Below are 25,341 nucleotides of genomic sequence, written 5' to 3'. Positions count from 1 at the left end.
ACTAATGTAAAAACAGGGACAGGAGTGCGGTCACAGGGTCAAAAGAAGGGAACCTGACGGGGACACCGAGCAGAGAACCCCGGACAGCGCCCACTGCTCCTCAAAGGCGTCAAGGGAGCCAGTGGACGCCGCCCAGAGGAACTCTGCCTGGATACGTGAACGGACAGAGGATCGGAAACAGGCCCCACAGTCACAGGAACCTCCATCGGCCAACCTCCTCTCCCTGGTTTTATAGATGGCCTGGTTAGCCAGGGCCAAGAGGAAGTTGACCAGGAGGTCCCGTGACTTTGTGGGGCCACGGATAGGGAGCTCTGGAGCGGCAGGTCTTTTCGCTTTGGGTTTCTGGGCACCGGTGGGTGGGCTGGCGGGAGGCGTGAACTGAAGGGCTTCGCCGCCCTGCAGCCGGGTGCTGTGGCTTGGACAGTCCAGCTCTAGGAAATAGGCAGGGGTAGAACTAGCCTGTTCCTATTGGCTCGGGCTTGCTCTCAGGCACGAGCCTGCCAGTTTACCACACCCAGCGGCTACCCGGGCACGAGGATCCGACGGCTTCCCGCCTCACAGACAGGCATGCTGGGAGTCCCGGGCTCAGGCGACAGCCCTGGCCCCAGGGCCTCTGCCAACAATCCTCCCTCGCTTATTCCGCCTACCCGCCCTCAGGCCGAACGCATCAGCGAGGCCAAGGGACCTCTTAACGCAGCTTCCCCGAGTCAAAGGACTACACATCCCGCTCGGCCGCGGAGGCTGCTGGGAGATGTAGTTCCTCCCTCAAGCCTCAGAACGCGAGGCGGCTCCCCTTGGCTAAGCAGCACGGGGAAGGAAGGAACGCGGTCGTCCCCGAATCAATCCGCGTGCCGCAGCTCCGGCGGCGGAGTCAATCCCTGAGCAGCGCTGCCCGCTGAGGCCTGCGGGCGGAGAGAGGGGGCCGGCGGCAGCGGCCGCAGCGCGCGCCGATAGGCTGCGCGCTCCGAGGCTGGCTCCGCCCGTGGGTCTGTGTGGAGCTGTTCAGCGCCCAGGTGCTGAGTCGCTCGCTCGCTTAGGGAGGCTTCGGTTCTGCTGCCCTTTCCCCTCGACGCTGCCACGGGCTGCGATGGGACTAGTATCAAATCGCCTCCGCCGCCTCCTTCAGGCACAGTGAGTGACTCCAGCAGCCCCTCAGCCCCGGAGGTTTGGATGCGGCAGCCTCAGCGCCCCACTTGCTTTTGGGGGGTGGCACACCAGGTAAATCCTCCGCCCCGCCCGCCTCGCGGCTTTGTGCTGCATGTGGCTGTGAGGCTCAAGTCCGAAGGGGGCATTTCTTGATGCCTTTGGAGCCTGAGACAGAAGAGTGGATTCTCTGAGGGGAGCACTTTGTAGTGCACCGCTGGGAACAAAGCTGCACGCTCCATATGCTTTTAAGCAGTTGCATTATTTTAATTTCCTGGGGGTGGGGAGACGGAGGAAGAGGTTGAATCCAAATATGCAAAAACCTGTGCCCCAGCTGCATTTGCAAACCCTCACATGTGTGCAATAAAGTGGGTTTTGCAGGGCACCCATGTTTGCAAATTCGTGGTTAAGCAGCATACAAACGAAATGTAGCATTTGTGATCTAGCATTAGCTACAACCTAATGCTGTAGTAAAAGGTTGCAAAATGGTTTCCTTGTGTACCCCCATTATCGGTAGTGATTGTATGATTTTTGCCCACTGCAGTAATTTCTAATTCATTCTTGTCGTGGTTGCTAGCTACATCAAGTGGCTGAGACAGGCTGGTGAATGTAGTTCTTATGAATATGCATCAGAAAGGGGAGGGAGGAAGAAATCCCTCAAATATATTTAAGGCCAAATGTCAAGTTACCTATTTTGTTGAATTAATTCTGCTGACATCCATTGTGCTTCTATGCCTGATGCTTCAGGCTTCCTCAGATGGTGCTGGGTGGCGGAAAGGGAGTCGAATGTGAATATTGAACATGCATAATAAAGCATGGTGTGCCTTTAACTCTTTCTTTGTACAGTGATTTGTATCTCAAAGGGGCAGTGGTTTATAAACTCAACAAATCATATGCTTTGTCCCAGACCAGTAATAGTAGGTGTAGTAGATTGAGGATATCTCCTTATTCTTCTGCTTGGGGATTATGGTTGCTTTAGTATTTCACAGATACTGAAATAAGAGGTTGGCACAAAGAAGTGATTTGGGTGTGGATAATGAGAATGAAGTTCAATCTAGGATTGTTTTTCCAGCAAGACAAAGCATGCAAATGTTTTCTGTGTTGACTTCAGCAGGGGAAAGATGCAAACTGAGAGGAATGCATTGCTTAGTTTGAGAGAACCAAATGCAGTTCAGTTAGCACACTGACATATGTTCTGCACTCTTCACATTCTACTTCCAGGTTATAGTAAGAAGGGATTTGTGAGTAAAGTAGATTTTTTGGGGGGTATTATTCTAATGTATTGTTCCAGAAACAAGTAATATAAACAATTACTGGGAATAGTAATGCAGTTCCACTTATTTTAAAGGCAAATAGAGGTGCCTAGTCTTAGTTTCTATCTTATTAAAGGTAGCATATGCCAAGTAAAGATTTTTGCTGTATTTCTTTTCATTATTGACTGAGAGTCAGCCATTTTTGATGCACTTGTGTTTTTAATGTCCACATAAGTGGTGGTGTAATATTTAAATTCTAGAAGAGAGGACTTTTGTTTAGTTTATGTCTAATAAGCCTTATATGCAGGAGCCTGCAAGTGCCTGGAGTTTGTGTAATTCAATTTGGCAGGAACTTAGTACAGCATGCAGGGTAAAACTAGTTGAAGTGGGTTCCTTTTTTTTATCATGCAGAAGGACTAGTTAATCACACTTCATAGTAAGTCCAATAGAGCCATTGCAGGTTATAACATTGTTTTTTTAATATTTTGCTTTCTTTTAAGCCCATTGTATAAATGCCTTATAAAAGACTTTATATATAAATAAATATAAAACTATAGGCATGCTCTATGTTGTATAAAAAACTAAATGGAACATCTTGGGCTCTGTAGTATATTGCTTGCACACCTAAAACTCTCATGACTTCTGTGACAATCTTTGGTGTACAGAGCACAGGGTCAAGCTTCTTTTGTTCAGTATGCTTTTAAAATCAGGTGCAATTTTAAAAAATTGCAAGTAGATGTAAGATCCAAAGGGGTGGATTTAGCTATACACCTTACTACAGGTAAAATTGTTAGACTCTTGGCTGCCTTTTATGTTCCCTTCCAGCAAAAATAATGCATATTCCCCATAACTGCTCCTTCCTTCCAATAAACTTTTTACATCAGTAATTGGGGAAACTCCGTGGATTGTAATTAACCATTTACAATTGCCATGCTGCTGAATTTTCTCATATGGGTTCATTAAAGGGAGCAGCTTGAGAGGTCTGTCATTTGGCTCTTAACTGATCTGGCTTGTTTACTTAATGGTGGTAACCGTGTCTTCTCCCTGACTAAATTGATTCATATCTGAATACTGAAATGCCATTATTTACCTCTAATTTAAAAGGAAGCGGTCAAGTTAAAAATAGGTCCCCCTTCTTGGATCATGGGACAAAGGTTCCTGCTTATATGGGAGGTTCTGGGGCCGCTTTAGATCCCTCCTCTAACTCATTGCTGAATAGCCTCTGAGGGGCCATTAAAATAGCTGAGGATCAGCTAAGCAACATGTGTGCTGACCACACCCTTTCCTACACTGAGAATTGAAGAGTGACATAAAGGCAGCTCCACTTGCTCTTTAACTCTTAGACTTTCCTTATCTGGCCATTTAGAACAGCTTTATGGCTGCTTTGTGGTACTGAAGCCAATGCAAAGTTATCTTAACAGGGCCGAGGATATTTTAAAAAAAACTTCCTTACCTATGCTGCCCCCGGTTAATTAAAACAAAGCATATATTGCACAAGTAACTTTTCATTATTTCTGCAATTTATCTACATTTTCTCTCAGCCTGGACAATAACTAGTCAGCATCCATCTTGCATGCAGATTCCGTTTTCAGTTAATGTCCCATTCCAGTTCTCATGCAATAACTAGCATTATGCAGGAAAGTTAAGTTGCAAACACCAGAGGGAAATGTTTATTTAAACAAAGCTCTTTATTCTGGACTACTGAAGTCATGGAAATTTCTTTTGGACTTAAGTTATGTAAAAGCTGTTTTTGTTGTTGTTGTTTGTTTTTTTTCAGACACTAAATATTGTGCCAGAACCAAAGAGAAATATCTTTAAAATGATGTGCTCCCATTTATTATTCCAGTTAATCAGGGTATGCAGCTAGGAAATAGCAGTGTTGATTAATACTGTACATCCTTATGAACAGGCTCAGTATAAAGTGTGCACAGATGCTGTTGGAAACCAGTGATTCAGTATTTCTCAGTTGCTAGTACTACTAGAAAAAGTGACTGAAAAGCATATTTACTTGGATGCCGAACAGAACCAAATAAGTAGTGCAATAGGTCACTCAGTATCTTGTGTTTAAACAGAGGATTTTACTGTTCCTTGCCTTCCTGGAGGGTGGCTGCATATAGTGAATGTAATTTATTTAGTTCTGAAAGAGAAGAGGCAAATAACTCCATGTATTGTACCACCTATCCACTTCAACTTATTAGTATGTTTTGCATTAACTATAATTAGAATTTACTTTCTTCTTATCTGCTGTAAATGTTCTTATTGTTAGTGTATTTACACAATTCTCCCTTCAAGAAATTAAAGGCTCAGTTCACCAAACACTTACTACTGATCACAGGGCTTACTCTTGAGAGAGAGGTCCTGTTGATTTTAACAGGAGTAATCTCATTGGGACTATTCAGGGTAGTAAGCAGTATTTTCAGTAACATTTGTGGGAATGGGTTCTAATTCAAGAACACTAACGTTGGGATTATAAAGTATGGTTATAAACCTAGACCCTTTTACCGGCAGACTTTGAGTGGCTAGAGGCATTGACTTATGGACTGTCAGCGCCAAATCTTGAGCATAAAGTGGCTTGACTTGAGATGTCACGGTTGCTGTCAAGCTGTCTAGAGTAGCTTACAAGCATGAGTGCCAGTCCCAGGGCAGACTGTCAAGGAACAGGGCACAATCAGTTTGGGATTTGTATGTTCTATAATTAGATTTCACCAACCAAGTGTGAACTCTCCAAGCACTATAACAGCCTTAACATGAAGTCACAGATAGTCCCATGACACAGATGGACACTCTGGTCAATCTTGTCACCCAGGCAAGCCTGCCTTTGTGATAGATGGTCCCTTACACCAAAAATCACAAATATATTCAGGTTACTCCCAGTCCCAAAAGACCAGTCACTTATCCCTAGTCTCTTACCCAAGACAATGCTTTACTCCTGGGGGAATTCTGTGCCACTGCTGAATGCAGAATTTATGCACAATTAATGTTTTGCACAGAATTTTATTTTTTCCCTGCAGAATTGGTGCTGCAGAGCTGCTGGCCACCACTAGGAGCTGCTGGACCTGGCAGAGCTTGGCTCCCCAGCTCACAAATAGAGGACACTGCTGAGGGGGGCAGGGGAAGGGGGAACTGGAGGGTTCCCGGCAGCTGCCCAGCACATCCTGAAAGGGAGGAGGTGGTGTGCAGGAATACAAGCCCAGTCTGACCAGCATCCGGCTGTTTCTCCTCCTGGATCTCTGGCCCCACAGCTCAGCTCTGGGCAGCAACTTACAAGCATTTCATAAAGTCTAAACACATTCTTATAACTTAGCATCATTAAAATAATGTTAACACACATGTGAGTCAGACTGGTTTACCTATATGCATTTGTCAGTGTTCAGTGAGGCCTAGGAGCCTTGGCATGAGCTGGCACCTGGTCTGCCAATGTTACAGTTGCAAAAATCTAGCCTTTCTTCAGTTGCTTATTATATTCAAAAGTGGTGTTACATGTTCTTCAGCCATGTCACCAGGATGGACAAAAACATCCCAGCACATCTTGCTCTGAAACTTTCTATCAACACGCGAAGGGGTGCACACCTTGACCCTACCTGGCGCCGCCTGCGGACACATCCCAGAGATTCATGTATCTAGGAACTCACTACATGACATGTGCAACGCCATCAACTGGATCACTCTGGCTGACTCAGTAGTTCTTAGTAGACTATGCGTATTTGATGTTGCAAACTCTCTGGCAAAATCAAGAATAAAACTGTGTATGTATGTATGTGTATATATATACACTGTGACAGAGTCAGGCCAGATGGCTACAGGAGAGTGATAGAAGGCAGATATATTAGCCCCAGATTAAGTAGGTTTCTTTTTTCCCTGGGTAAGGTAACAGGGAAGGTTCCAGAACAATCAGGAACTTTCTGGAAACAATTAAGGCAGACAGGCTGATTAGAACACCTGCAGCCAATCAAGAAGCTGCTAGAATCAATTAAGGCAGGCTAATCAGGGCACCTGGGTTTAAAAAAGGAGCTCACTTCAGCTTGTGGTGTGGGTGTAAGGAGCTGAGAGTGAGAGGGTGTGCTGCTGGAGGACTGAGGAATATAAGCATTAACAGACACCAAGAAGAAGGTCCTGTGGTGAGGATAAAGAAGGTGTTGGGAGGAGGCCATGGGGAAGTAGCCCAGGGAATTGTAGCTGTTGTGCAGCTGTTCCAGGAGGCACTCTAGACAGCTGCAGTCCACAGGGCCCTGGGCTGGAACCCGGAGCAGAGGGTGGGACCGGGTTCCCCCCCAAACCTCCCAATTGACCTGGACTGTGGGTTCTACCAGAGGGAAAGGTCTCTGGGCTGTTCTCCAACCCACATGGTGAATCTCTGAGGCAAGAAAATCCGCCAATAAGCGCAGGACCCACCAAGATCGAGAAGGAACTTTGTCACTATATATATAAAAAACATACATACAGCAGTCAGACTTGGAAAATGACCAACTACTTCAATGAATTATGGGTTAGTCTTCACAACTTCTGAGAAAAGGTCAAGTTATAGCTAGATCAGACAATCACTGGTACAAGAAACAGTCTATAACTTGAGCACACAATGGAGTGGTATCTTAAAAAAATGACTTGTGTGCCAGTATGTGGTAACTTTATCTTGGATGGTTAGAAGTTTCTGGGAGAGATTGAGGCAGCCGTCTGGAGACACTGTGTCCAAGAACAGGACCGTCCCTAAATGGAAATTGAAAAGTCTGACACTTGCTTCTCTATACTTAAGCTGACCCCAGTTTTTCTGCCATTTGGGAATCAGGAAAACAACTGATTTTGGTGACTCTGGGAGTGGTTTCACTCAAGAATTCCCCTTTTAACTCTCCTTTTGGGCCTGCCTGGACAGGACCTGTCTGTTCATCAGTAACCAAGCTCTCTCTTGGTCCTAATGAAGTGAACGGTAAGATTCCTGTTGACCTAAATCAAGCAGGATCAAGTTATTGCAGGGTTGCTGTGCAACTGACAATGTCACCTGCAAAACATTATAGCGAAGACTTGAGGGCCTGAGAAATGAGAGCCTGAATCTTAGGCCAACATTCTAAGGCTTAGTATGAAACTGACTTCAATATGCTGTACGGGAGGGGATGCTGTTGCAGCATGCCCAATGTCCCTGCCTATGTAATTATTAGTCCCTCTGTTTTGTCAGCCTAGGAGGTTTGGTGTTAAGCATTATTTTGTATTCAGTCACTCAACTTCATTTAGTTGGTGTAATGCTGTGCCTGGGCTGGTAACTTTTCATGACAGCTGTGCAAAGCAACCTATTCAATAAAACGTTTTCCAATTCAATTTTCCACTTCTCTTCTGACGAAGTGGTATCAAGTGGTTATAGCAGGTTCTATTTCCACCTTTACCACTCATTCACTGTTGCCAGAGTGTTCAAAAGCAGCCACTGATCTTCTATACCCAGCCTGAAACATGTTGCACTGGACTCTTCCATTAACTTAAGTGTAGTTATAAGTGCTCATTGCCTGTGCAAACTGGGGCCCAAGATGTCACAAAAGGGGTCCTAAAAACAAACGATCCAAAATTAGTGGCCATTCTTGGAAAGTTTGGCCTAATCCTCTGAGTCCTGCCTTGAAAATATACTCCTGGGGGAATTCTGCACCAAACAAAAAAATTCTGTAACAAAAATGTAAAATTTCTGTGCACAATATTTTAAAATTCTGTATATTTTGTCAAAATAACATATGATCACACCAATTCAATTTCAATTATTTTTGGTCATTTATTTCAAAATACCTGTCAGCAAGTAGGTCTGAATGGGAGTGGAGGCACAGGGCCACATGGTGGTGTGTGTGTGTGTGTGTGTGTGTGTGTGTGTGCGTGCGTGTGCAGAGCTACATAGGGACATATTCAGAAAAATGTTTTTTGACGAATAGATTCCTTACTAGGCATATTAATACAGAATTCTGAGAATAATTCATTTAAACTACAATACAGAACCATATTTCCCAGACCCCTCAGAACCAAAGCAAAGGCTTGGGGGAGTCAAGGGTAACAGAGGAGCTGAGGGAGAGGGAAGTAAATTGCTGAGAAGGAGCCTGCGTGTGAACTTGAAGGGTTGTTGGGTATGGGTGGGAAAAGTATGGAACGGGTTTTTTTGGGGTGGGGGTGGGGAGAGATTATTAGGGAGCTTCCCCCATGCAGACTCTTCCTGACCCCTAGCCTCTCCTATTCAGTCAGGCACATCCGCCCTTGTCCCCACGTATTCCTGCACCTCCATGTGTCTTGCACCCCCTGTCCACAGGTGTCCCTCCACCCCCACTCAGACACCCCCTCCTGCATCACCATGTGGCCCTGCACCTTCCTCCCCCACTGTGGCCTTGTGCCTCCACTCCAATTCAGCCCCTGTCCTTCCCCCAGTAGGCCTTATGAGCCCCTGTCTGACCCTCCCCCCCAGCACAGCACGCTGTCTGTCTTCCGGTAACCCCTGTCTCCTGACCTGGCCTGACAGGCACCGTGAAGAAGGCAGGCTCTTTCTCTTCCCTAGCTGGCTGGGAGCTGCTGCTATGTTCTATTGCCACAGCACCCTCTGGTTGGCAAAAGGCAGAACTGCCACAACATTTCAGCAGCAGCTTTTTTTTGCTCAAATATTAAAAATATGCATGGCTCATTAATTATGCACCCATGCAGTAGTGCATAATTCTCCCAGGAGTAAAAATAGGACCATGCTGACCTCACTTGCAGAGGTGAAGTAGCTCAATTAACTGAAATGCTTTGAGACCTTTGAATGAGAAATGCTCTAGAATTAGTGTAGTTACAGTACAAAATGGCAAAAACAACAGTGGGCAAAGAGGTCGAATGGATCAAAATCGGTCCTACTCTTAACTCAATTGGCTGTCTACACCTTTGAGTGGTAACAGTCTGTAGGTTAGTCAGAATCTACTCAAAACAGTAAACTGCTATTTAAAAAAAAAAAATTAGACATCAAATGAGTGTGTGCATGTGTCATTAGAAGCCCTGGTGTCCTGTAATGAGAGGAGACTAGACTGGATGTGTAGCATACAGCATATCTGGCTTACATGAGACTTAACCAATAGCCATAAAATACCAGAGCATTAGGGTGACCATATTTGCCCAAGGGAAAACAGGACATTCCAGGGGGCTGAGCCGAGGTCATCCATTCCCCCCACTCCCCAGCGTGGGACCGGCCCAAGCCCTCCTGCCATCTGCCCATGCGGGGCCGGCTTGAGGCTTCCCTCTACCCCCATGCGCAGGGCTTGCCTGAGACCCCCTGCCACCATTAAAGGACATTGTACAGCACTTCACATGGAAAGAAAGAGACTCTATTGCAAGTACTGTGAGCTGCTCAGGTCCCCTTAATTATAAAAAGTGTTAGAGAGAGGGAATAACCAGAGAGTAAACAGTAATAGAGGGATTCAAGAATCTTACCTTTTTAATATGGTAAAAGAAAACTAGAACTGGATTCTTTACAAAAGAGGTTGAATGGTGGGTTCATTGAGGTATTAAAAAAACTTGAGATGGGAATAGAAAGTTTCTACAAGGCTATTTCAGGTATTGTCAAATTAAAAGAACAAGGGTATATACCAGCTTACATACAGAAAGGGAAAGACAGTGAAGGAATAGAGACAATCTCTTTCAGAGCCATTCATATTGCCAAGGATAAGAGGAGGAATGGTCTGAATAGTTTTAAGAAATGACCTACACAGAGTATTGAGCAGAAGGTTGTGGAGTGCTCCTACTAATTCAAAGGAGGACTAAACTAGACAGGCATCATAGTTTCCTCTCACCTGTAACTGTATTTCAATTTAAATGTATATAAAAGCAATATTCTTAGCATAGGCCCCAGTCCTGCAGAGACTTGAGCACATGCTTAATTTCACACGCTGTGACTAGCCATACAGAAGTCTGTAGGGACTACTCAGTATATGAAAGTTAGATACATGCTTAAGTCTTTAAGTCTTCATGCAGGATTGGGCCACAATGAAGACCATGTACAGCTATTCTCAATCTAAGCATATAACTTCCATTGGCATCAAATGACAGGCTGTGTTGGCTTCCACAGAAGTTCTTCTAGGTGTAAAGGGCAGTGGACAAGAGCAGGGGTTCTCAAACTGGGGGTCGGGACCCCTCAGGGTCGCTAGGTTATTACACGGGGGTCGCGAAATGTCAGCCTCCAGCCCAAACCCCACTTCACCTCCAGCATTTATAATGGTGTTAAATATATAAAAATGTGTTTTTAATTTATAAGGGGGGTCACACTCAGAGGCTTGCTATGTGAAAGGACTCACCAATACAAAAGTTTGAGAACCACTGGACTACAGCTAGGCAAAGCTTGTACTGATATCCTACACCTGGTCAGGTCACAAGCCTTCCAGCAAGATTAGCATTAGAGCTGAGACTTGGTGAGTTTTTCAGGTAATTTTCTCATACTTTATGGATTTTGGTAGCTTTGTATAATTGTGATCTGGAAAAAATTGCAGTTTTGGTTAAGTTTTTGCTTTTAATTTTACATTTACTGGATCCCAATACCATTTCCCAAATGGTTGGGAAAATGAAACCAAAAGACATCCTTACACAGTAGAAGTAGGAGCCGCAGTTTTGCACAGTACTAGTACACAGTATATACATCAAAGCTTACCGTAGCCTAACAATATATTGGCATACTGCAAAATCTCAAACAAGTTTAAATGGGAAAATCCATTAAATATAGAGCAATACTTCCTAATATTTGCAAGTAGTATCTATAGCAAAACCAGTATATACTTATTTTGCTCATCTCTTTAATCAGATTTAAAGTACAGTAATTTCAGGACTTCCAGCATGTTGCCAAAAAAAACTGCTGGGTTTTTTGCCCAAAATTTTTTGTTTAAAATGACTACATCAGAAAAAAAAATACTCACAAGGATCTGAAACATTGCTTGAGTGTGGCCCTAGGTTAACAAGGATGACAACACAGGCACGTTTCCCACTGGGATCATGCTATGAATACACAGTAGCAGCACGAGGAGATGATGAGACGACTGCAGATACAAGGCAGGGTTTGTCTGGGACCGCTTCATGCTAGAGAAAGTGTTTCACACCTACCAAACACTTTAAAACAATCAGTTTAAAAAGTGAAATTTCCAAAGTGAACCATGTACAAATTGGGATTTATTAAGTCTCATTTTTGCTGAAAGCAATGGAATAAAAGTGTTAAAATGGTCCAACTTTCTGTATTCAGGAAAAAAATTGGATTGTGTGTATTAAGCAGAGCTCTGTGATCACTACAAAATTCTGAATTTTCATGTGAATTCCTAAACTTCACTTCAACTGTGATAATGCCCCATTTGTGTCTTAATTCTGCAAAGATATGAGATACTAGCACAAGTGTTAAGCATGTACGCTACAAAACATATAGAAAGCAAGCTGTGAAATGCCTTTTCTGCAGACATGCTCATCAGAAGCCCGATTTACTTATCCAAAAAAGAAATCATGTGACCAACAGCAACATAGCTTACATTGCAAACAGTAAGGCATAAAATAAGCTTCTCTAAAATCTTAGTCTAATTACCAACACATGCATTCAAAAAAGTATTTGGATATTCTGCAGACAATTTAATTTGCTCACTCCACTAATAACCTATCAAAAAAAAAAAAAGAGAGAGGCGGGGAAAAAAAAAAGAGAAACAAACAGATTGTGATCAGTTACACTAGCGTAAACCAGGAGTGTCTCTCTCTCGCTCTCTATGTATGTATGTATGTGTGTAATATATAAATATAATAAAAAGATTGGAGGGAGTTCAGAGTACAGCAACAAAATGATAAAAGGTTTAGAAATTGTGACCTATGAGGAAAGGTTAAAAAACCTGGGCATGTTTAGTCGTTAGAAAAGAAGACAGAGTGGGGACCTGATAGTCTTCAAATACGGTAAGGACTGTTATAAAGAGGATGGTGAGCAACTGTTGTCAGTGTCTGCTGAAGGTGGGACAAGAAGTAATGGCTTAATCTGTAGCCAGGGAGATTTAGGTTAGATATTAGGAAGATTTTCCTAACTATAAGGATAATTAACTAATTCCCATACTTTATCAAGAGAGGTTGTGGAATGCCCATATTTGAAGGTTTTAAAGAACAAGTTAAACAAACACCTGCCGGGGATGGTTTAGGTATACTTGCTCTTGCCTAGCAAGGGCGATGGATTAGATGGTCCCTTCCAGCTCTACATTTCTATGATTTAAATCAGATCATCATCATCATCAAGGGCCATACCCGATCACAGTCTGCTGGGGAAATATAGCTACAAATACCACCAATGCACAACTCCTAGAAAAAGTGTCTTGAGAGCTCCTCTGATAATTAAGGTTTTTCTGAGCAGTCTGTATAGGACAGAACTTTGTCTTGTATTTACTGTAGTCAGTAGTGAAGATAAATTGCTGCCTTGCTTACTAAAAAGGCACTGGCTTGGTTTGTATATTTTACTACTGCCTTATAATTTCAGGGTTTATGTACCACAGTTCCTCAAATCTGCTAGCTGAGCAAATGAATAGAAGATGAATTTTTTTCTCTAATGTGGCACAATAATTGGAGAAGCCCTTTCGAGTAACTCAACCACTATCTAGTTAAGGAATAACAGCAGCAAAAGTAACCTGCATGTGGGATTCTAAATACATATTGGTAAACCCAAGTTATAATTCACATACATATTGAACTCTTTTAAAGAGTTACTTTAAAAAGACTGAGTCTGAAAAGATACTTTTAATCACAGGATCCTATTTTACCTTCTTTTGACCTCATTTAAAGAAGTTAAGATTACAGTAATCTCATTTGGAAAAAGTAGCTTGCTGCTGCTCACCTATATTTTAGATGTAGGTGGGACACAAACCAAAACCCCAGATCCACTCCCTAGGATTTAAATGTCCTCATTTTGCTTAAGTTCAGATCTACTTTCAAACTTTGCAGTTCAGACCCTGTTCTCCTCCTGGTCTCTAGTTGACCAGGCATGGGAGGGCAGAGTGTTGCCCTATGACAAGTGATAATTAACAGCTTCATGGCTGCTGGAGGCCAGACAATGACTGCACATCTTTGTGCCACTTTTCTACAAGCCACAGGGGCCTTGATTTTATTTTGGGATTTGGGAGAGGGTTTGTAAGGCTGATTGATTGCAGCTAAAATATCTCTTCCACAGAGCTGCCACTGCAGTCTCTCATGTAGCCACCCACGCTAAAACCTTGGGGGTCAGATGGGCTTGAGCTCAGGTGGAAAACACAAGGCTCTGCCAGAGCTGCAACATTCACAACTATTTCTAAAGTGCTAGCTCGAGGCCTGCTAGTGTGAGTCTGGGTTGGTAGGCTCACTCCCAGCGGCAGTGTAGGCATTCCTGAGGGACATATTGGTAGGCAGATGACAGGATGCAAAAGAAATCCAGCCCCACACTTACAAGAGCAGCATCAGAAGTGTCGCATCCAGGCACCCTGGGAAAGGGTGGGGAGAGAAGGGGAAATCTGCCCTCCCTCATCTTCAACAGCCTTCTCAGTGAAGGGAGAGGGGACTTCAGCAGTTGAGAGGAAATGTGGACAACTTCAAGGAGAGGGCAGGATAAGAAATGAACTCCATTCAGATTAAACCACATTTGATTACAAAAAGATTAATTACCTGACAGAGTAGTTTGAGTACTATTACATTCTAAAAATGCCATGAAGTCCACAGGTGTTTAGGAGCTTGGTTTTGCATCCCACCAGAGAGGCACTGCCATCACAACAGTACTCCTTAGCATCATATTGAGACACTGGTTTAGGACCGCCAAGACATGGGATCACTTACGATATTGTCTAAAGAGATTCCAAATGTAATGAGAGGCAGAGACTAAGCCAGAGATAGGTAACAATCTTTGATGCCAGTGCAAATTCAAAAGAAATATTGTCAATATTTAAAATTATACATTCAAAGTATTTTTAGACGTCACATCAAAGTAACTTCAGAGAATTTCAAATTAAGACTAACAAGTACCATTAAACATTTATATTGATACTTTCCTTTTCCTCCAGATTGCATGACAGTAAAAACAGCCAGTCTCTCCTGGGCTGTGGAGAATAGAAACCTCACAAACCACCATCCAACCTGTTATCCATATTCCCATCTTGCATTGAGCGAGCCTTTCCCAGGTACTCTTGACTCAGAGGTCTCTTGATCAGAACAGAAAGAGAGAGTACATGCGCAAAAAAAGTCCTTAATAGTCCATGTACTCTGCAAGGTGAATTATTATGCTCAGGGTTTTCCTGTATAAACCACATTCCCTTTCTTTGAAACAGGTGGGATTTTTAAGGTTCCAGGACTAGTACCATGAGAAAAGAATATGCAAGTATGTCCATGAACTTTGCACTAAAACATGCATTCATACCTAATACAGGCTAGTTTCTGTGATAGCACCTGCATAAATGGCCTAAAATACAAGTAGCAATGACAGTTCTGGGCTGGGTGAGGGAATCACTTCAAGGAAACTTGCACATGTGCTGGTTTATTTTTACTTTCCCTTTCATGCAGCTGCTGGGTGAAATTTTAAGGGCTGTATTCACTGTGTCTTGGCACATTTTTCTCAGGTTACTGGTTATGTTGGACAGATTTCCTATGCTGATGTTACATCAGAAATGTTTTTCTTGGCAGTGCTACAGGGTGTGGGTTTTTGGTAGTGGAAATCTGCACTGAAGCATTTGTTGTATGATGGTATTGGCTGTTTGGCATGTTCTTTTGCATATTTTTATCCTTGGCTATAGCAAACACACAGGGTGGTATTTTTGCTAAATATATATTTTGAAAATAGGCATATCATTGGGTTCTACTCCTTACTGTTCTGATTGGTATTGGTTTTAATGGTCCTCCAGGGAGATAAGCATGGATTAATTTGCAGATAATTACAATCTTACAAAATTCTGCTTGCCTACTCACTAAAACTATTTTAAAGTATATTTGATTGTCAGCTATATGTTATAAAAAACATATACATATGTTATATAAAAACAAGCCAACACTTAAACACAGTTCTGGACTATTACATTCCTTTGCCTGTGACCCCTCTTTAGCATTCCCTCTTTAATGCCTCTCTCACGCATCTCTCACTTGTACATCTTTGTCTCTTTAGGTAAGATTTTTCCATATCACATGTAGCTCTCCAATTGTCACCACTTTTAAGATGTTACTATGAAGTATATTCTGCCCTGTCAACATGACAATTCTTTAAACAAGTGGCACATAAGGCATTTTCTATGGATCAAGCTCTTTGCATAATCTAACATAATTGATTCTTTTTAAAGACTTTGTGTCCTATGGATTAAAAAAAAATGACAAATACTTCTCATTTATCTGGTAAGGTATGCTTTATATTACTATCACCCCAACATTTATTAAGCTGTTGCAAGTACTCTGTCAGACTAGCATGTTAATTCCCACACTCCCCACATATATCAATAGACCAGATTTGAACAAGTGTGTAGTGCTGTCTGATTTAAGTTATATTGGACTAGTTGGAAGTTAGTTGCATAGACTATGACTAAACATTCTCTCTTGTTGAAGCATGTTTAACTTTGAGGACTGAGAATGTGAGATTGAAAAACACCAGTAGAATGAGAAAAATAAATGTCATTGTTTAAGAGTAAGATGGAAGTTCTAATTCTGAAAGAGCTATAGTAGGTGGCTAAGGTGTTCTAGGCAATCATATGTTGGTTGCTTATTGCTTCTGCTTTAAAGGAGCTCTGGCTTCTAACACTGATTAAATTCAAACTACATAGAGAGAACCACCACTAATAGCATAATAAAAAACCTTAACTTACCAGCTAGTATATACAGCAGCATAATATACTCCCATCCCATTCCACTCAAAATCCTGTACCTTCAGCCTGCCTCAGAAGCTGTCAAATAGAATATGAAACAAATCTGATTGGATGAAGACTTATTTTCATTCTACCCTAAGACATAGCAGTGACAGGGTAGGGTGAGTCATGAATGTACCATATAAGTTTATTGAAGTCCTCGTGGCCTCTGACTTTCTTCTACTCAAGCCCATCTATGAAGGAGGTACAATTGTGGCTATTTTTGTTTCCATCTAAATTCCAAGACCTTGGCATTTACTGGAAATGTAAGGCTGTGAGTCTGTCATGGAGGTAATGGAAGTCACTTCCGTAGCAGGCAGCAGGGGAGGGTTTGGAGAGTGCAGGGGGGGTGCTTACCTTGGGGTAGGGGGTTCCCTGGCTCCCACTGGCATGGCCTCCCTGCAGCTCCTAGATGGCAGAGGGTCTACGCGCTGCCTCCGCCCACAGGCCCTGCCCCCACAGCTTCCACTGGCTGCGGTTCCCGGCCAATGGGAGCTGCGGCAACCAGTGCTTGTGGCGTGAGCAGAGGAGCCCTTGCCTCTGCTGCCTAGGAGCTGCAGGGACGCAGAGCCGGGTAGGAAGCCCCTGCCAGCCCCGCCAACCCCCACCCCCCAAGCACTGGAAGGGGCCCTGGGCCGTGCACTGCAGCCTGCTTTCCCCCCCCCCCCACACACACAGTACTAATGAGGGTGGCCCTCCCTCCCCCAGCACCAGCAGGCCCCTGCCCAAGTTTTAGTCAGGGCGGGTATTTTTAGTAAAAGTCATGGACAGGTCACGGGCCCGTGAATTTTTGTTTATGCCCCGTGACCTGTCCATGACTTTTACTAAAAATACCCATGACTAAAACGTAGCTTTACCCATAGTTCATACAAGCAAGTTAGTGGTGCATTGTATGAATTTACACCTGCAGAACCAATCAGTGCACACGCCAGTGGATAGCTACACAGCCAAACATTCAATCATGCTTTCATGGCAATTTGGGCAACCACTTTAAAGTCTTATTTTAACTGTATTTTAAAGATTTGATTTTTTTTTTTAAATCTTGCAATTCTGGAAAAAAATAGAAACTAGAGATTGTTCTGATTGTTTATGCTGTCACAAGCCTTGATAAAAATACAACCAAGAACTGTACAGTTGGGCCAAGTGTTTGTATTAGGATTTGCATACATTATCAGAAGAAACTTAGAGATAAGGCTTTGCAGTGGCTTCTGGCCAGAAGAGTGCCACTGAACACACTCCTTGTCTCTGCCTGAATTAATTTAGTGACAAATTATCGCTACGTCCCCTATCTTCAAGTGGTGCATTCAAGATGCCAAATGATAAATCTCTGTGAGAGAGCCTGTATCTCTGTTCTTTCACATGATGTAAGACTGCAGCTCCACTGTATCCTACATTTCCTGCTGTACTTCACACATGGCAGAAACCCTGTTACACTGAAATTTTACATGAACTCTCATTAATCAGGGTTTCATTTTGACAAGAGATGCCTGCCTGGCAAGAAATCCCTCTCCACCGTGAGCGGAACTAGGACTTTTCTTCCCCCCGGGTCATATGAGTACTGGGAATTTTGTGGGAGGGGGAGGAAGAGAGGAAAGTCATAAACTCATCCCCTGCTGGGAACAATTGCACCAAGACCAGGAGCAGAGATTCTTAAATCTTTCCCACATTAAGTAGTAGCAACTTTGCCTCCTGCTTTGCTCAGCCATCATGAGATGGAAGAAATAATCTCTGGAATGTAGTATTTAACCCCTGTCTGGTAGGCTATAACGGCTGTATTCCAAGGGGATTAATGGAAAGCTTCTCAGCCTAGGGGTTCAGTCCCTTGAGAGGGGTCACAAATATACATTGAAGGATCATAACCACCCTGCCCTTCACATATTGCTACTGGTTGGGGGCTGTCCTGGATTGGAAGAGGTTAAGAATTCGTGTATCAATGATACCTAATTACATGAAACTTTGTCATAAGGAGGAGTGAACATGCATTGAAATGCATGCACTGAAGCAATTCAAGATTCTCACTCTACTCTGGCCCAGATCCAGACTCCTTGTTGCTCAGTGAACAATATCTCTAGGTGGTGGAACTGGTGCAGTTTTGCTGTGCAGGATTGAGGTGGCATGCAGAGGAATGAGAGGGAGAGTCCAGGAAATCTGGCACTGAATAGATCCTCCTCAGGTTAGTGTGGGAAGGTCATTGCATGTATCCTTCCTACCTTGGCATGGGCAAGACTGTATAAAGTTTGGAGGCTATTCCAGCCATTGGTCTGAAGTAGCCTTGGCTGAGGTGGCTCCACAGCTTGGAGGATTCCTCCTCTAAGCACCTACTTAATACCTAGCCCAAACACTGGGTTTTGGCCTTTCCCTGTAGGACTTTAACTATTTCCCAGTTTGAGTAATTAGAGTTGGTAGGTTCAGTTCTGTTCTATATAGGTTCTTATATTGTGCTCATCATTCTAGGAGTATGTGTAAAATTCACGTAGAGACTCCTATCAACCTTCAGACCATCCGTCTCATTAAAATACAGTGCTATAGCTAGAGAGTCACTTACTTATGGGTATGGTACTGAGCTTGCTTTCTGCTGTAATCTTGGGAGGGAGGGTGATTAAGTTATTTGCAGGTTTTGTCTGGTTCCTCAGAGTTTTTTACCAGGATCTTTTAATCTTGGACAAGATTCATAATTTTTTTCCCTGTGCCTGCCACTCAAGAACAATAAATGTTGTTCTTTAAATTTGTCACATTTTGTTCATCCTGTTTCGGGATTCTTTTCTCCCTTCATCTTCCCCTGACCCCACCCCCAACTCTGTTTAATAAAGATCTAAGCATTTAACACAGTTGTTCATTTGTTTTTGTATTCTTTTCTCGCCCCTCTTCCCAGACTCCCGCTCTCCCTTACCTAGGTGCATACCTCTTCAGACACACAAACTACCCGTTCACCATGCTGTTACTGCAAAATAATCAATGACTTAAATCAGAAGCATGAACTGAAAAGTCAATATTCCGCAGATTGCAGAAGAGTAATGACAAGCTAGTATAAGCCAGCTTCTACAGGCTGGCCTCAGACTCCATTGCATCCTTTAAGTTCAGCGTACCTTGGGAAAGGCTCACGTTTACATTTTCTCCACAGCTGAAGAAGGCATTTGCGTGTTGCTTGAACAAAGTGTCTCTGTGGGCTGCAGTGTGGCAAATAGCTACAGGCTCATACTGGGGCAGTGAAGAGTGCACCACCCCAGTAGAAACTCTGGGTGGTATTGCCTGAAAAGGGCATAATTTCTGGGACTTCAAGGAGCATGCAACCACTGACACGCTTGAGGCTGGAATGCCTGGTCTCCTCTGTAGCTGACAATCTCTTTTAGCCAGCATGAGTGGGGGATGCAGGGCCATGAGCCAAGTCCCTCCATGCTCCCTTTTCAGGGGCAAGTCTTGGGAATTGGACAAGTCCTAATACTTATCTCCCTTAGCATAAAGAGTCCCATTTTATTGAGCACAAAGTAGAGGGAGAGGCTCCTTGTTATCCGCACTGGGGATATGCACTATGAAGCCCTTACGTGGATAAGTTACACCTCTCCAGTGTGTGAACTTCACATTAAATGGCATGTACCCTCTAAGCATGATAAACTACACCCTAGTAAAAATGGCTGTGCATAGTTTACACTCTTGCTTCCACTGTTGATAACCCTGGGAACTACCCTGGTGCTAAACCAATAGTGGTAGAATTTCTGAAAGGTCTGTCCAGCTACATTACTTTGGCTGCTGCCATCCTGCCTTGTAGAGAACAAGTAGTCTTTCAGACTCTTGCATTCCATTGCAAGTCACCCTTTCAGTTTGTGGTGGAACAGTTCTCCATTATAGCTATATACTACACTGTGTAGTATGTAGGTATAAATAAAATTAGAACACCCAGCTTTTTCCAGAGAGAGGAGGGAGGGAATATATCCCTTGAGTTCTGAAGATTCTGTTATTCAGGCCCTCCCACCTCACCCTCCTATCTAGTATCAAATTACAAGTCGGCAGGCAACTTCATCCGGCATAAAAGGAGTAGACATAATATGGCACAGTAGGAAAATTTGGAGCCCTTCCTTATAAACCAAAGGAGTCAGTTAAGCAATGTAAAGCATGCTTCTCAGTCTCCAGGCCTAAACCCTCCTCAACACTTCTCTTCTGAGGTCTTTCAATGTAGTTCAATTCACTGTAAGTGGAGAGGGAGAGACATGCTGTTTCAAGACCTGACCATCTAGAAAAGTTTTTCTCAACCTATTTACCATTGTGGACTGCATATATAGCTCTCTGTTATGTGAGTCTCATTGACACTAATATATAACCTGTATGTCCCTGAGTATGTCACATGGGCTGCAGCTATGTGCTGATTGGGCCGTGCGTTGAGAAGCACTAATCTAGAATATCTAACCATATATCTAAATTAAATATTAAGGTTATTAGGGTTGAGAACCTGTCTACCTCTGCTGGTAGAACCTGTCTACCTCTAGCACATTGCAAACTGATAAACAAATGAGAATGTTTGTTGCCTCCAGAGTGATCTTAGCTGGAAGAGACTATGAACAAAAGAAAAAAATTAAGCTGCATGATAGTGCAGAGCATTGTGCCAGTAGACCACTGGGTCAGTGTGGAATATGCATTACTGTATATAGGTTAATGTGTGAATTTATAATACATGCTTTCTGCAAGTTACAGCTTTTTCAATTGCTATTTAAGATTTTGCATTGGAGCTGATTGGGACAATCTGCGTGACACCCTTGTTTTGTTAACAATACCCGTTCCATTACCCTTTAAGTTTACACCATGCCATTCCTTTGACAGAATAAGAAATGTAATCATCAGAGGGTTTGGGATTTTAATTGGAGCAGGGAACTAAAGAGCCTGCTTTATTTTGCAAGTAGTGAAGGGGATGGATTTCCAGCAACTCTTCCAAGAATGTGGATATTACTCGCTGTCTTAGTTACATTTAACTTGCAACATTTAGGTTTTTAGCTTGATTAATGTGATAATGGAACATTATGTTGTGTCTTAGATTAAGCTGTATTCTTTGGGAGGCAGGGGGCTTATCTTTGTAGTTGGAAAGCCTCTTTGACTTCAGTGGGCTTTGCATTGGCCTTTAGCAAGCCTATGAAAGCTTTTGGCATTGGGAGAAAGGATAGCTTTTATTACAGTACTACAAATCTCTTTAGGACAGTTACTGCTGCTCGCTATTTGTATACAGGAGCTCATTCCTTGACTACTTATGGTAGGAGTGGTAGTAATCACTATAGTTAAGATTGTGTAAGATAATCCATTCTAAGCCCCCATTTTCAATTGCTTGTAGGCTTCAGAAACCTTTTTATTTTAGTCTGTGCTTTTAAGGCTGGGGCTCTACTGATCAGTGAACTTTAAGCAAAAACTGCTGAGCCATTTTGGGGTACAAGCAGAAAGGTGGAAAACTTCATAAGAAGCTATTTCGAAAAAGGTCCCAGCCCTCGCAACAAATGACTAGATAGAAGTTTTGAAATTTGGCTAGGAAACAACCCTCCATTGAGAATTACCTTAGTGTTCCAGAGAACTGGTTTTTTGTTTTGAAAGAGCTATGAATTCTTAATTATTACACTTGTGCAGTAAAACCAGTGCAATATTTTTAAAGCACTTTCTAGCAATGTTCACAGGGATGGTAGTCTGGCTACACATGTATTCGCAGCAGAACGCTCAAAGTGCGCAGTGAAGGGCTGATCCAAAGTTCATTAAATTGTAGGTATCTTTTGTTGACTTCCATGGGCGATTGAATAGGACTGGTTGAAAATCTTCATCCATTTAAAAAACAAAACACAAATTGAGTTTTTGACCAAACCAAACTTTTAGTGAAAAAATGGCTGCTTTCCATGGAAAATTTCATTTTTCTCAGTGAAAGTTTCCACAGGGAAAAAAATTCAGACTAGCTTTAGCATTGCTTCAAGTCCTGAATGAAGCATGGCTTTGTAAGGGGGGGCGGAGTCTGTATTTGAGAAAAAAGTATTCTTGTGTAACTACACTGCAATTGCAGCAAAGAGTCCTGTGGCACCTTATAGACTAACAGACGAAGTGGGTATTCACCCACGAAAGCTCATGCTCCAATACGTCTGTTAGTCTGTAAGGTGCCACAGGACTCTTTGCTGCTTTTACAGATCCAGACTAACACGGCTACCCCTCTGATACCTGACACTGCAATTCTAATGCACAAGGGAACAGAGTTAGATTTGCACATGCATGCTTACCCCTAGTGTTCTGCTTTATTAGAGAAGGGGAAACAAAACTATGAATATTCCATCAAAGAAAGATGCTTTCAATAATGCCATTAAATAACAGCATCCACTTGGAGACATAATTTCAAATCAAAAAGATAATGAAAAGGTTAATTAACAGTCGTTGTGGTGATCAAAGTAGTGACACTCTTCACTGCTGGACTACAATATTTGGAGGCATCTAGATGTCTTGCTGTTGCTTCATTAATTTAACCAGTTTAATGCGAGTATTTTCTGAATAACTGGCCTCTTTAGGTTACACGGTAAAGATGTGCACAGGTGCTGCGACTCTGATTCTGGGATCATACATTCAGAGCTATTCGTTATTTGTACCTACAAAGAACTGGGCTCAGAAAAAAAAAAAAGACCATGAAATCAATGTCCATGTACACTAAAGAAACATGATAAAACATCACCTGGATGGCACAGTTAATGCTAAACTAACTTGGAATGTTGGGAATGTAATTTTCTGTTGACCACACAGGAGGAGGTGGCCGTCCTGGGTGCAGAGTACAGCTGTGAAAAACATTTAAGGTTCATAAAATTTTGGTGTAATCCTGATTGATGGTCAAGGAAAGTACGCAGTTTCGCAGGGTTTGATGTGAAAATCAATGGCTCTGCCTGAGTTTTAAGTGAAACTCTGAATGTGAACCCACATGGATTAGACTGTAAGGCAATGTTGGCACACAGCAACACATTTAATTTGTGTGTGTGTGTGTGTGTGTGTGTGTATGTATATATAAAAATAAAATTGCCTTATGTTCTAATATATTAAATATAAAATATAAATATAAAACTCTGCTGGGGTTCACTCCAGTACCGTACAGCTGTAGCACGTATCCAGTGCTTCCCTAATCTGTGACTGAACCCTGAATGTTCTCTCTCTGCTCTAAAAGCACCAGCTGTAAGCATCTGAGCAATGGTGAGGCAGGGATTTTTAAAGGGCCAAACAAAACATTTTTATCTGAAACATCTTACTTAGGTGAACAGGCCAAATAAATCCTTGAAGTCAATGGAATTACAGCAGTTCTTTCTATCCTACCCTATCCCTACCTTCCAACCAACCTAAACCAGTTAAAAATGGTAGCCAAAAGTTGTCAGGCTCCTTAACCTTCTCCCCAATTTACTGTAGGACCACCCTACGTAACATATCCATTGTCTTTCTGCCACAGTATCATGCAAATCCTGCCTCTAATAATCCAAAATAGAGGATTCCTGGTATGTCTTGCTTGTATTCCTGCACATCTTTAGAATACAATTATTGTACAGAACCTTTCTGTAGCCTAGCTGATAGAATGTAATGAATTCAGGCAAAGACTTGTATTAAATGGAGTTATATATTATTAGAATAGTGTAAAGCCATGATTAAACCAAGTCTCTCAATTTTCATGCTGTAAAAATTATTAACTTAATACACAAATGTTAAAAGATAATTATAAAATGTTACCTTTGAAAGTGCACTAGTTCAGCTTCTGACTTGTTCATAGGGTAGATGTCTCTCTGGTCATTGCTGCTATCTGTAGAAAAGTAATTTTTAAACTGTTTAGTGCCTTTAATTTCTGTGCAGAGAAATTAATTAAGATTCCCTTTAGTTTGTGGTGTGATAGCTTGCTCCTTCTTAGTCCAGTGTTTTTAAAAGTGCCCTTGCTATCATGTTTTTTTTTTTTTTGTTCGAGCTCCCTATGAACAGCTAATATGTTGGCTGTTGGAAGCATGCTGCATTCATCCTAGGCCTTAGAGAACTAGCATGTTATCTTCATCTGAAACAAAGCTACAGAACGGTAGAACAAGCAGAGGAGGTTGGCTGGTTTGGGCTGGGCTTCTGTTGTGGAGCTTTGGTGGGTTGACCCCTCATTCCTATTGAAGGAAGGCATTTGTAGCTCTGAGTTAGGTAAAGGGAACAATTACAGCAATCACATTCTTGCAAGGCAGGGTAAACTAATGTTTATAATGGTTTTTGAGAGACTTTGACAAATAATACTTTGCACACATTCTCTTAGAAGATCTCAAAGCCCTTTACAAACTCAACATCCCTGTGTGGTGTGATAGACCTATTTTATGGTAAGTGAAAATTAGACCTTGTATATACCAGAAATTCTGTACTGCTATACGTGTGCCTCATTGGGGTGTAGTAGATTTTTAATAAATATAGTTATAAGCCCTAGTGTGCATGCAATTATATTGGTGTAAAATGCCTTCTATCACTATAGCTTATTTTGTTTCTTGAAGCAGAGTAAGTTCTATCAGTATAAGCACTCTTAGACCAGTGTAATCACATCATACAGGTGGGTAGTTGGGTTGCTGCTTTAATTTCAATAGTATCGTTAAAGCAGTGAAACTTTCTAGCACACACAAGTTCTTAAGTACAAAGATGAGATGACTTGCCTGAAGTCACACAGTGGATCAGTGGCACAGCTGGAAATAAAATCCAGTTCTTCTGACTCTAGTCAGTGCTTTAAACATAATGAATGCTCCCACTCCCATAGAGTGTGAAGTAACATATATTCCTGTTGGATGAAACAAGTACCCATTTTCTTTCTAAAGACCAACTGGAATTTAAAATTTTCTGAAACATTAATTTGCATGCTCAAATTTTTTTGTGCTGGTTCTTTATCATGGTTCTGAGACTTACTTTTACATTCAACTTCTCACCGTTCATGAACATGTATACTTTAGTGCAAGCTGACTGTAAAGAGCTAATGACAGACATTTTGAAAACCATTCCACCAAAACCCTGCAGATGTACTACCTTGAGATGTGATTGCATCAGAGCTGAGAAGCTAAATAGGCTTAGGGCTGGTCAATGCTTGGATGAGAGATTCAGGGGAGTTCTGTAGGAGTCATTTGTCTGGTTGAATTGGT

At 42.4% G+C, this 25,341-nt stretch overlaps 1 protein-coding gene across 4 annotated transcripts in view; it reads left to right on the top strand.

Moving 5' to 3' along the window:
• The first annotated feature begins 774 nt into the window (after positions 1–774).
• SMPD3 (sphingomyelin phosphodiesterase 3) overlaps positions 775–25,341 on the top strand; it is a 245,056-nt gene continuing 220,489 nt past the window's right edge. For 2 of the 4 annotated variants that reach the window (XM_065567586.1, XM_065567587.1), the window contains exon 1: positions 775–1,218. The gene's annotated coding sequence lies outside the window, so the exon portion shown is untranslated. The remainder of the gene's footprint in view (positions 1,219–25,341) is intronic. The other 2 variants (XM_065567588.1, XM_065567589.1) reach the window with 2 other exon arrangements.

This window comes from Chrysemys picta, chromosome 14 (assembly GCF_011386835.1).
Source record: "Chrysemys picta bellii isolate R12L10 chromosome 14, ASM1138683v2, whole genome shotgun sequence".
NCBI lineage: Eukaryota > Metazoa > Chordata > Testudines > Emydidae > Chrysemys > Chrysemys picta.
The sequence above is the reverse complement of the archived record's forward strand: the minus strand, read 5'-3'. Positions and strand labels throughout refer to the sequence as shown.